Genomic DNA, 13,424 nt, shown 5'->3' with positions numbered 1-13,424 from the left:
AAGAGAAATGAATAAACATGATAGGTTAGAGGAAGGTAGAAATGAGAAAACAAGTACAGGACTTTCTTTTGGGAACATTATAAGGTACCAGTTTGGCTGTTTGTCTTAGCTAAGTGATGGTATATACTAATACGAAAATTTTGTCATTTTCACAGCGTTGGTTCGCTGGTTCCATAACTACCTATAGTGAAACAAAACCCATTAGTGCAAGCTGTATTAAACCATCTGATTTTCCTCACACTGGAGTTATGTGTTTAGGTTCTTATCGTGTCTTATCTTTTGTTATATTTCTCAGAAAGTGAGGACTTAAGTTTAATCTCATGAGTATACTAGTTGAAAATAAAGTTAATTTTCTTGTTATGGCAAATGTCTTAATTTAAATATGACCACATTTTTTAAAACCCAAAGTTATTACTATAAAGTTAATTCAAAGTAAATGTACAATTGGAAGTGTACCCATCTTTCCTTTTTTTTTTTTTTTTTTTTTTTTTTTTTCCCCTTTTTTCCCCTATCCATCTTTCTGGTCTTCAGGGCAGTAAATTCAGGAGGGCCTATTGTTTAAGAGCTTGAATATTACATTAGTGTTGTACCGAGAAAAGATAATAGTTTATCAATAGAAAGTATGCAATTTTATCATTCGTAAAAAGTTACTTTGTTGATACAACTTGTCTGAGAACAAATAAGTAGAAATTATTGAGCCATTATGACACATAATACTTAACTTTATATCCTTACTTATAGTTTTCTTTGTAATAGTTTACTTGAAGCTTTTGAGTTGTGTATGCCATTTCTTTGCACTCTTTTAATAAACAGTCTGTCAGAAAGGGGTAAAAATTTTAAGATACTTCTGCTAAGTAGAATTGTATGCCATTTGGTTTTTAATCCCAAACTGTTATAATATGGCCCTAGTTTTCTTGAAAATTAGCTGAGGAGTACAAAATAAAATCTGGAATGCTTGCCTATATTTAGTGTATCTATTTTCTACAAAAACAAGATACTTTCAGGACCTGTCTACCATTTCATTCTTTTTTTTTCTTTTAATTTTTTCTAATGTTTGCTTATTTTTTGAGAGAAAGAGAGTGTATGCAAGCAGAGGAAGGGCAGAGAGAGAGGGAGACACAGAATCCGAAGCAGGCTCCAGGCTCTGAGCTGACAGCACAGAGCCCGACGCGGGGCTCGAACTCCCGAGCCGCAAGATCATGACCTGAGCCGAAGTCAGACACTTAACTGAATGAGCCACGCAAGCACCCCTCTACCATTTCATTCTTGGTAAAAGAGTACAGAATGCCAAGATTTTGATCATGTTATTGTCCACTCAGTGTGTCTTGCACATAAGCGTTCATCAACAAATGTTAGTTCCCTTTATCTGGAATTCTCATCTTTGTCAGAGGCATCCTATATGCAAATATCTTTGGTGTAGAATACATCACTCTCTCTGTTAAATAATTGTACTGGTAATTTTAAAGGGGGAGATGGGGTTGCTTTAATGAAACTTTAAATGGATTCCCAACTGATCTGATTTGTACCGGTTTGTAAGGATAAAATATCTGCAACACTGCAGAGATACCTTACTTGATCAACCACAGTAAAGCGATCCTTCCTTCCTGTTAGTTGCCAGTGTACCTAATGCTTATATTTTCACTTCTCATGTTGTAGTGCTGTTATAGTATAAACTTTCTTAATGAATCCACCTAACCACTTGCCAAATTAAACATAACTCTCTAGTTCTTTTATAAACAACTCAACTTGTATATGTATATTTCTCTTCTCAATAGTTAAATTGTAAACCTGTTAAAAGTTGTGTTTGTTTCCAAATTTATTTAAGCCTCTATTGCCATGACATAATTCAATATTACACAAACTGGATGTTTATATAACCAATTTAGAATACTTTTTTTAAAGACGCCATAAAAAAGGAATTGACTAAAACAATCAATTAATTAGGTTTACATTGAGAAACTATAAAATATATCATATACATACATATTTCCCCAGTAGAATGCCCTTCCAGCTGGGTAGAGCCCTTCCTGACTTGTGTAAGAAACATACATACTTTGATCCTATGCCAAAAATCTTTGATACTTTGATGTGGGTTTCTCTGTATTTCATTCTTTTTGTCTACTGGCTGGCTTAACTGCCGACTTAAGCCAGCATTCAGCATTTCTAGGGTTGACATGAATCCCCAAAATAATTTGTTGGCTAAGGCTCAGTTGAGGAGTATGAATTCAATAAATTAAATAATTGGAAAACTGCAAGGGAGAGGAAATATTGTGTATGAATTATTATATGCAAAAGTTACTTTTATCAAAGTATTTGTATGAAGTCCATTGATGTTTCTGTTATAGCACTTCTATATGATAGTGTTACTTATATCAAATTCATAGCTATGCAGTAAAACACCTTCTAATTGTTTGTTAATGGACAAATAGTTTTCATGCTGTGTGCTCACTTAAGATACCCTTTTAGTAATTTTCATTTGCAAGTAACTTTCTAAAAAAAATTTTTTTAAGTTTATTAGAGCAAGCACATGCGTGCAAGAACAGAGAAGGGATGGTAGGGGGCTTTGGAGAGAGAGAGAGAGAGAGAGAGGGAGAGGGAGAGAGAGAGAATGAATCCCAAGCAGGCTCTGTGCAGACAGAGCTCCCATCGTGAGGTTGTCTCACAAACCGTGAGATCATGACCTGAGCTGAAATCAAGAGTTGGACACTTAATCTACTGAACCACCAGGTGCCCCTCATTTGCAAGCATCTTGATTGCAAAGGCATGTTTTGTTTATAAATATGCAGTAATATCAAAGAATAGTTTTCAGTTTATTTATTGGGTTACATTTTAGTGAGAATTCTGGGTGAAAAAATTCTTTCTCTTACTTTACTGTACCCAGTGTTTATTTCAGCATTTTGTTTTGTTAACATTTATGTATTTAAAAATTTTTTTTTAACATGTATTTATTTTTTGAGAGAGAGAGCGCAAAAGGGAGAAGGGCAGAGAGAGGGAGACACAGAATCCAAAGCAAGCTCCAGGCTCCAGGCTGTCAACACAGAGCCCGATGCGGGGCTCAAACCTACGAACCGTGAGATCATGACCTGAGCCAAAGTCGGACGCTTAACCAACTGAGCCACCCAGGCTTCCCAACATTTATTTATTTTTGAGAGACAGAGAGACAGAGCATGAACAGGGGAGGGGCAGAGAGAGATAGGGAGACACAAATTCCAGAGCAGGCTCCAGGCTCTGAGCTGTCAGCACAGAGCCTGGTGCAGGGCTCGAATCAATGAACCGTGAGATTGTGACTTGAGCCAAAGTCGGATGCCTGACTGAGCCACCCAGGTGCCCCCTCAGCATTTGTTTTTAACTATGTTTTGCTCAAATATAATTTCTACAACTTGATCTTTTAGAGGAGAAAATATAGTTTTAGTTGGGAAGGATTTTAACTGTAAAAGTCAAATTACCAGATCACTACTAAAAAAATGTAATTAGTTTGCCAAGCATAATATATTTGTTAGGTAATTATCTTTTTTATTTTATTTTTTTATTTTTTAATGTATCCTGTTTAACCCAATGTATTCCAAATATTATCATTTTAATATGTATCAATATAAAATTCTTTTTTTTTTAATTTTATTTTTTAAAATTTAGATCCAAATTAGTTAGCATATAGTGTAACAATGATTTCAGGAATAGATTTTTTAGTGCCCCTTACCCATTTAGCCCATCCCCCCTCCCACCACCCCTCCAGTAACCCTCAGTTTGTTCTCGATATTTATGAGTCTCTTCTGTTTTGTCCCCCTCCCTGTTTTTATATTATTTTTGTTTCCCTTCCCTTATGTTCATCTGTTTTGTCTCTTAAAGTCCTCCTATGAGTGAAGTCATAGGATTTTTGTCTTTCTCTGACTAATTTCACTTAGCATAATACCCTCCAGTTCCATCCATGTAGTTGCAAATGGCAAGATTTCTTTCTTTTTGATTGCCCAGTAATACTCCATTGTGTGTGTGTGTGTGTGTGTGTGTGTGTGTGTGTGTGTATACACACCACATCTTCTCTATCCATTCATCCATCGATGGACATTTGGGCTCTTTCCATACTTTGGCTGTTGTTGATAGTGCTGCTATAAACATTGGGGTGCATGTGTCCCTTCAAAATAGCGCACCTGTATCCTGTGGATAAATGCCTAGTAGTGCAATTGCTGGGTCATAGGGTAGTTCTTTTTTTAGTTTTTGAGGAACCTCCATACTGTTTTCCAGAGTGGCTGCACCAGCTTGCATTCCCAGTGATTGTCTTTTAAGATATGAACATTACCCACATTACTTTGTATGGTTATTAATTGCAAATAATTATAGATTAAAATTCAGTATTTAATTACTTAAAGGATTTATAATTTACAGAGAAATAATTTAAAGATCTCTGATTCTTTCTGTATGATATTTCCTTGAAATATATAGGATGATTTTATGTGTCAGATTAGGCAAAGTAAGTGGATAAATTCCTTAATTGAAAATTAAATATTTGAGAGACACCTGGGCGGCTCATTTGATTGAGCATCAGACTTTGCCTCAGGTCATGATCTCATAGTTTGTGAGTTGGAGCCCTGCATTGGGCTGTCTGCTGTCAGCACAGAGAATGCCTCGTGTCCTCTGTCCGCTTCTCTCTCTTTGCCTCTCTCTAGCTTGCACTCTCTCTCAAAAATAAGCATTTAAAAAAATGTTAAATAAAATTAAATATTTGAATAATGAATGTATTTAGTTTTCACATTAGTTTTGAGTTCACTTAAATTAACACTCTGTAAACAAATATTTTATTCAATTGAGTTGAAGTTTTTGCACATTTTAGGTGTCTATTTTGTTTTTGTTTTTACTGAAATTCATCAGAGAAATAAAGTCAGCACGTGCTGATGACTCATCAGAAAAAAACAAGATACTTTTCTTACATAGTGTTCATTTTCTATGTAATCTTACAGTTAGAATTGCTTAACTACCAAAAAATCATTTTAAAGTATGCATTTCTTTTGGGATATTAAATATAAATCCAGAGGAAGATAGTGATTTTGAAAATATTGTGTTTATTTATGCTGACTAAATCTTTATTTTGCTTTACATTTTGTTGGTCTTACTTTCCATACTGACTAAATTTCCCTTTCCTATATTAGGTAGATAGGTAGGAGCTTAAAGAAAACATATTTAAATGCTATTTGATTATAAACAATATATTCAACATGTACGTTGAGAAAAAATGTCTATGGCATTTTTGCTTTTGTGTCTTGTTTATATTGCCAAGTCATGTATGTTTTCTGGCAGTAAATCTTGGTCGTCCGTAGTCATCGCCACGCTTAGGACAAGCCATTTACCCTGGAATGTGTGTCATAGTTCTCTGGAAATGGACTTTTAAAGGATATTCTTAGAAATCATTCTTATTAGAGCTGGCTTTGGTCTTGAATGCAGCCCCATGAAAAAGATCATCAGAGTGTGGTATAGAAATAAAACAAGAACAATTACCAAGAAATGAACTATTGTCCCATGATGCCTAATATGGCCGAGATAGGCTCTTCTTTTTCTTCTTTCTTTTCTTGCTTCTTAACGTCTTCTGCTGTAATGATGACAAAAGTACTCATTTTCCCAGAACATCTCTTGGTCTAGAAAAAAAGAAAATTGTGAAACTTCTAGGAAAGATTCCTTCCAACATGTACAGAAATAGTAAATAAATTTACTATACCTGTTATCTTTGCATAATTTTTCAGGGTGCATTTCTATTTCATTCTGTTAACATGATGGAAAATGATAGAAAATGAATATATTTTAGTAGAACTTCTAATCTATTATCAACAGTTCGATAGGATAAGAAAATATAATGAAAAGGTAAACATTAGATCTGCCGTTTATATATGTTCTATATTTAGTAACTCTAAATTTTATTTTCAAATATTCTATCTATATCTAGCTAAGCTGACATACATGTGAATTGCAGTCAGTTGGTCTAATATGTGTATATAATCACTGCATATTTTAGCCTAAAATAATGAAGGTACTAAATGTCAGATTTTTAAAATAATAAAAAGAGATGTGTTCCTTACTCTACATTGCATCAGGAATAAAGTATTATCAGATATCCTGCATAGTCCACAGTGGTGATGAATGGATTTTTTCTCTTCGTGGAAAGCTTCCGTTTGTACTCAAGGAAAGAAAAGTGAGCAGAGCCTGGACAGGCTTCATACTCAAGATGACAGATGTTTTCATTGTATCCAGGGGGAGGGGTCTTCTCCAGTAGTAATCCATGTAAATTTCACTGTAACTGTTTGGTATAAATTGATAGCCTCTACCAGTAGTAATCAAATGGTAAATGTGTTCCATGTTTCTTTTGGCTTTTATACATGCTGAATGGTGCTTCACAAAAATGGTGACTACTTATGAATTTTCTGTCTGATGAATCTTAAAACTCTTCTGTTTCTTTTCAGCTATTTGAACATCCTTTTCTGTGTTGAAATGTAATTTCAAATACAGAAAATGAGAATTCTGTTTTTATATCTTGTACTAGTCACTACTTTCAAATTAGAAAATTTCTCTTACCGGAATAATTATAGTAATGTCACACACCTCTATCTGTAGTTGTTAACTCCAAGGTACTTTTCAAGCATTGCATAATTCAGCAACCAGGGAACTTCCGAGCATCAGAAGGATAGTGACTTTGTTTAGTAATAAGCAGTAACATTGAACATGCACTTGGCACTTTATGAATAATGATGGAGCTGTAAGCCACTGTTGCAGACATGGTGTTGCATAACAGCATTGTGCCCCTGCTCTTTCTTTGTCAGCTGGTCATATTTAATCCTTTAATAACAGTGAAGTATGCAGGTAAAAAGGAGCAAAGTATAAAGATAATCTAAGGTTTTCTGATGAAGCTCTTATTGACAGAAATGGGACTAAGGAATTCAAGATGGAAACAGTTGCTTTGTGTTATAGTTTTTTAAGTAATTTTTTTAATTTTAATTTTTTTTTCATTTTACTTTATTTTTTAATTTATTCATTTATTTTTGAGAGACAAAGCATACGAGTAAGCAAGAGGCAGAGAGGGAGGGAGTGAGAGAGAGAGAGAATCCCACAAAGTTCAGAGAGAGTGGGAGAGAGAGTCTGGAGCCTGGAGTGGGGCTTGAGCTCACCTGATGCGGGGCTGGAATTCACGAACTGTGAGATCATGACCTGAGTCGAAGTCGGATGCTTAAACCGACTAAGCCCCCCAGGCGCCCTGCTTTGTTTTGTATTTTAACAAGAAAGTTTTCATTAAGAGTTTGTTACATTTATTGACTCCTTTGTTCACTGACTATCCATCCATGTTAGTTTTAAAAGTGCATACCAAAAAAACATGAACATAAATTAGCTTTTCCTTAGTTTTCTCCTCTCTGGCCATATTCAGAAATAAACCTTTTTTTAAAAACCACAAATAATACAAAATGAGTTATTAATTAATAACCATGTTCTAAGTTCCAGACATAAGTGTAGATTGCCAGATATGTTAATATCTCTTAGAATTTGACATTAAAATTAACGCACTTGTTTATGTAACTAATTATTATCAGGAAAAAAGCAAACATACAAAAACTTGACATTTTAAGAGCAAAACACATAAGAAATGATACAGTAATGAAATTTAAAGTTCTTTGTAAATCAGACCCAGAGTTTTATGTCTCACACTGTTAAAATGATTCTCAATCTCATTGTCCGTTGCTTATTACCTTGTCTCCACAGCTTTTGCTTCCATTTCTCATTTGAAGAGAATATATTTTATTTTCATAATTTAAGATTCTCAGTTGTCCCTTCCCACTGCTAACTTAATTGAATGAAATGTCATTTGAATAAAAGGAAATACCATGTTTCATTTACTTAAAAGAGCTGTTTTATTTTCTCTATTCCCGTTTATTTTTAGATTTAAAAAAATTTTAATTAACAGTCACACATGTGCTTGCAAATTTGTCATATCTTTTTTCCCGACTCCTTTTTATTGAGTTTTAGCATGCTGAGCTGGCCTCGGCATTATTCTTATAATGGACAGGTGGTTTCTTATTTTGTGGTTTTTCCTGTTTTTTTGTAACTTATAACCATTTAATAATTATTATTTAAAAAAATCACTGTGCCCTGGGGTGCCTAGGTGGCTCAGTTGGTTAAGCATCTGACTTCAGCCTAGGTCATGATCTCGCAGTTTGTGAGTTCGAGCTTCACATCAGGCTCTGTGCTGACAGCTCAGAGCTGAGCCTGCTTCAGATTCTGTGTCTTCCTCTCTGCCTCTCCTCTACTCATGCTCACTTGCTCTCTCGCTCTCTCTTTCTCTCTGTCTCTCTCTCTCAAAAATAAACATTAAAAAGCATTTTTTTTCAATCATTGTGTCTTGGGTTAGTTATATTCTTGTATAAAATACTATGGGTTTTTTTGTAGCTTGTTTTTTAAACTTATTTACTTTATTTTGGGGTGCTCCTGGATGGCTCACTTGGTTAAGTGACCAACTCTGGATTTCAGTTCAGGTCATGATCTCATGCTTCTTGAGTTTGAGCCCCGTATCAAACTCGGCAATGACAGCATGGAGTCGGCTTGGAATTCTGTCTTTCCCTCTTTCTCTGTCCTGCCCTGGCGTATGCACACACTCTCTCCTTAAAATGTATAAGCCAAAAAAATGTGTGTGTGTGTGTATGTGTGTGCGCGCGCATGCATCGTGCTTTTTAAAGCAGTTGTACAGCTTTACATAAACATTGAGTTCTGTATATTCCCTCTCTCTTCTACTCAGTATCCTCTGTTACTTCTATCTTGCATTAGTGTGGTACATGTTACAATTGATGGAATAATAATGATACATTGTTTTTAACTAAAGTCAGTAGTTTACATTAGTGTTCACTCTCTCTTGGACATTTCTGTGGATTTTGACAAATGCATAGTGTCCTGCATTCCACCATTATAGTATCACACAAAGTAGATTCCACTCACTTCCCTAAGAAACTCCCTGTGTTCCCCCCTATTCATCCCAGACTGTCCCTCATCCCCCAAAACCTCTGGTAACTTTTTTACAGGCTCCAGTTTTTCCTTTTCCAAATGTCATGTAGTTGGAATTATACAGTATATAACCTTGTCAAATTGGCTTTCACTGAGTAATTCTTTCGCTGAGCAACATGTATTTCAGTTTCCTCCATGTCATTTTGTGACTTGAAAGCTTGGATAGTCAACAATTTAACAGTTCACCTTTTGAAAGACATCTTGGTTGTTTCCAGGTCTTGGCAGTTATGAATAAAGCTGCTGTAAATCTTCATGTACAGATTTTTGTTAAATTTTTTGTTCCATTGATCTATTTGTTATTTTGCCAGTACTACATTATCTTGATTGTCGTTAACTTTATAGCGAGTCTTAAAGTCTGCTTTTAGCAGCTCTTTGACTTCTTTTTAAGTATTATACTGGCTATTTTGAGTATTTTGCCTTTCTGTATAAATTTTAGAATTGGTTGGTACCCACAAAATAAGTTACTGGGGTTTTTGTTGTAATTTATACTCTTCTTTTTCTCTTTGAATGTTACAAGGAAGCAGGCTGGGAAGAATAAAACACTGTGTGCTGTACTTCATTAAATGAGTTTATAAAATAGCACAATTGGACATCTTTGGATAACTGGCCATATTTATATCAGTGTAAATTCTAATGTGTCCAGTACTTAAGTGTGGAAATGGAAGCTATTCAGAATTTTAGTGGAAGATGGAAGATAAGCTTAAGCTTCATTTCTTTTGCTGGCTCCGAGACGAAAGAAGCTGTATAAGTCACATTTGTGTCTCTCTCTTCATATATTTGAAAACTAAGATGACATATTAGGGAAAATGTTCATAAAACTTTTTCTTTTCCTCATATACAAAGCAGTATTATAAAGCAATTGAAAAAAATAAATACCCCAGAAGGAAAAAGTGGAAATAGTATGTGAATAAATAATTAAGAAGTTTTTCATAACAGTTCTATTGAGGATAATTCACTTACTGTACAGTTCATGTACTTTTGATGAGTTTTGACATATTCACAGATAGGTGCAGCCATCACCACCTTTAGAGAGGGATTACTTCTAGAATTAGTTTGTGGTTTCAGTGAATTGTTGATAATGCAATCAGAGTCATTTCCTGTATTACTTAGTTATATTCCAATTTTAGAAAGGAAAATGACTACACTGTTTATAATTGCTATTTTCATTTGGGGATTAGCAGTCAGTGTACTGTAATTTACACCTTTATTCTTAAAAATTGATCTGTGAGGAGTTACTGTTACACTGTTTGGAAATGTGCTTTTTCATTTTAAAATTTCCTTTGTCAAATTATTTCTTCATATTCTTTGGATCAAATAGTTTATATTTCAGAACATTTTAGGTTTAGTTCAGTAGGGTTGTTTTCTTTTAATAAAAACACAATATTGCCTCAATTATTTTAAGAATAAAATTGGTGTTTATTTTTAGTCGTGTTGATTAACCTGGCTAAGTGTCTTGTTATTAAACCTCTAAGACAGTTTTGTGGATATATGATAACCTCCTGTCACTTTACTGTTTGGAGTCATTTCAGTGTGATGTGATTTGGTATATAATTTAGTTTACTGCTTCTGTAATGTGAGATTATATGTTACTAATTACTTAGAAAAAGCCATGCTTTGTTGTATTAGATTTAATTTTTCCAGCAGTAGAATGTTGCATAGCAATGGAGGATGAATTATTTGGAGGTAATGTAATGTGGAGCATAAATTGCATTCATAAAATTTTATTCAGAAGACAGTAAGGAAAAACACCAAATTCTGAGCAAAGTCTATAAGTATACATAATAACATTGGAAAACAAAATTCTATTCCTTAATGAACACACTGTCTAAAATAATAAGTATTTTCTTTCTTATACAGAGGTCAGAATAATTTTTAAACTAGAAATAATATATATTGTCTGTTGCTTATTCTGTGACAAGATCATAGCTGAAGTGTTTATATATCTTAAGTTCTTTAAATCATCTATGTGTTATCAAGTTTTATGACCTAGTAATTACTAAATTATCTCCTTTTGTCAATAAAATATTTACTGCATGACAGATACTCTGATAAACCATTATAAAATAGTTCAAACTGGCATATGATGAAAAGTAATTCACCCTGATATTTGCCCCCCCCAACCCTAGTTCTTTCTAGGTGAAAGTACCGTTAATTAATAGTATCAGTATTCTGTATCTAACTATATAAGTATATCCAGTACATGTATGTATCACTGGTTTTTAAATAAACCTGAAACAAAGTATTCATGCTGTTTTAAATGTAATCTAGAGATTATTTCTTTCACTCTATATGATATCTACACCTCGCAGAGAAAGACTCATCTCTTTGGGTAGAGCCCATACCCACATAGTTTTCATGGCTTATGTAGGTAAGCATAATATAAGGACTTTGGCATTTGAAGAAGGTATTATCTGAGAGAATTTTTCACTCTGATGGAAACATTCTATATGTTTCACTCTGATGGAAACATTCTGTTGTCCAATATGGAGTCATGTGAATGTTGATCACTTGAAATGTGGCTAGTACAGTTAAAGACAGAATTTTTAATTCTTTCCATTTTAATTAAAGTTAAATAGCCATGTGTGGCCGGTGGTTACCCTATTGAACAACACAGGAGGCATCACAGTATAATGAAAAAGCTCTAGAGTTAAATTTACCTCAGTGTCATTGTTCTTGCTATTTTCTATTTAGCTGATGGTACATGTTATTAAATCTTAGCTTCTCATACACACAGTGAGGACTGTAGTTCCTTTTCCTAAAAGTTATACACACACAGAATATCGTGTAGAAAAAGGATTAGATGTATGTATATCAAAGTGATATGCCTGGTGAATGAGTGGACAAGGAGAGAAATGGTCAAAGTAGACTGTAGCCTTATCAGCAATGTTTTACGATTTGTCAGGATAATCAGTGTGAGATGTTACTCATGTATATAACATTTATGTTTAGAAATTCATCTTTTTCCTCTAAGTATTCCTATGTAGTTTCCCAGCTATAAAAAAGCAAATATATTTGAGTTTCTTTTTACATAAATGTCATCTTTATGTATTATTTTACAACTTACTTCACTCAAGTATACGTATAGGAGATCTATATTCTTTTCAAATTCTACATAGGATACAATCATTTAGATATTATTGTGTATTTAGTCCTTTATTGCTCTTAGGGTGCTTCCTACCTTCAGTATTATATGCTATAAAAACAGTATTATATTAGTCACCCTTGTTTTATAGGTGTATAGTAACAAATGGTATTGCTAAGTCATAGAATATGGGCATTAAATAGTGCCAGATTGGTTATCAGGTTGCATATATATCTGTTTATGGAAGTCTGGCTTTCTCATATCCTCACAAGAATTAATGTTGTATTTTATGCCTATTGATTAGTAACTTTGGGTTTTAACTTGGATTTCCTTGAAAACTGGAGTGTACTATGTTATACCATAAAATTGTAGTAAGCTGTAACATTAGGTCATAGGTTGGAAAAAAGGCTTTAAACCTAACCAAGTATGTATGGAAATTTTATGTATGATTAAGATGGAGAGTAAAATTTCAAAGGAAGGCCAGAATGAGCAGTCCTACTTTCCTGCCTCTGTCCTCTGCATCACCATCGGAAGGTGTGGAACGAGGACCGACTCCTCCATCACTCTGAAGAGCCTCCCTGTTTGTCATCAGACCGTCACAACTGATTTTATAGAGTTGAGAATCCCTAGGCCGCATCTCCCCATACTCTAATCTCAGTATAGGTCTGTGGGCAGTGAAGCAATTTCTGCCTCCAGTAGGTACTCCTCCACTTCTCCTTCCCGGTTTCAGTCTTTGTGTGTATAGCAGTCAGAGTCCCTGTTAGCATCTGAAAAATTTTTTTTACTCATTTGCCCTCTACCTAGAACGTAAGCTACATGAGAGCAGGGATTTTTGTTTATTTTCTTCACTGCTGTATTCTCAGCCTGTCAAGCAGCATGTGTTCAGTGAATATGTATGGCATAACTTTATTCAGTAACTGGGATGGGGAAAAAGTTGTTAGGGTATCTGGCCGGCTTAGTAGAACACGCAACCCTTGATCTCAGGGTCATGAGTTCAAGCCCCACACTGAGTGTAGAGCTTACTTTAAAAAAAAAAAAAAAAGAGTCTCGCTGTTGTGGGATTGAGCCTGAGTCAGGCTCTATGCTGGGTGGAGCCTTTTTGAAGATGCTCTCTCACTCTCTGCAGGCATTCTCTCTCTCTCTCTCTCAAAATAAATAAATACACTTAAAAAAAACAGTTACAGTTTGCACTGTCAGTGCAGAGCCCCATATACAGGGCTCAGTCTCACAAACCATGAGATCATGACCTGAGCTAAAATGAGTCAGCCGCTTAACCGACTGAACCACGTAGGTGCCCCTGTTAAAGTCTTTATCTCAC

At 34.6% G+C, this 13,424-nt stretch overlaps 1 protein-coding gene across 13 annotated transcripts in view; it reads left to right on the top strand.

Moving 5' to 3' along the window:
* Positions 1 to 13,424, top strand: part of BIRC6 (baculoviral IAP repeat containing 6) — a 221,939-nt gene that overhangs the window by 168,399 nt on the left and 40,116 nt on the right. The window lies entirely within an intron of this gene.

This window comes from Acinonyx jubatus, chromosome A3 (genome assembly GCF_027475565.1).
Source record: "Acinonyx jubatus isolate Ajub_Pintada_27869175 chromosome A3, VMU_Ajub_asm_v1.0, whole genome shotgun sequence".
Lineage (NCBI taxonomy): Eukaryota > Metazoa > Chordata > Mammalia > Carnivora > Felidae > Acinonyx > Acinonyx jubatus.
Note: the sequence above shows the minus strand (reverse complement) of the source record. Positions and strands in the feature narration are given on the sequence as shown.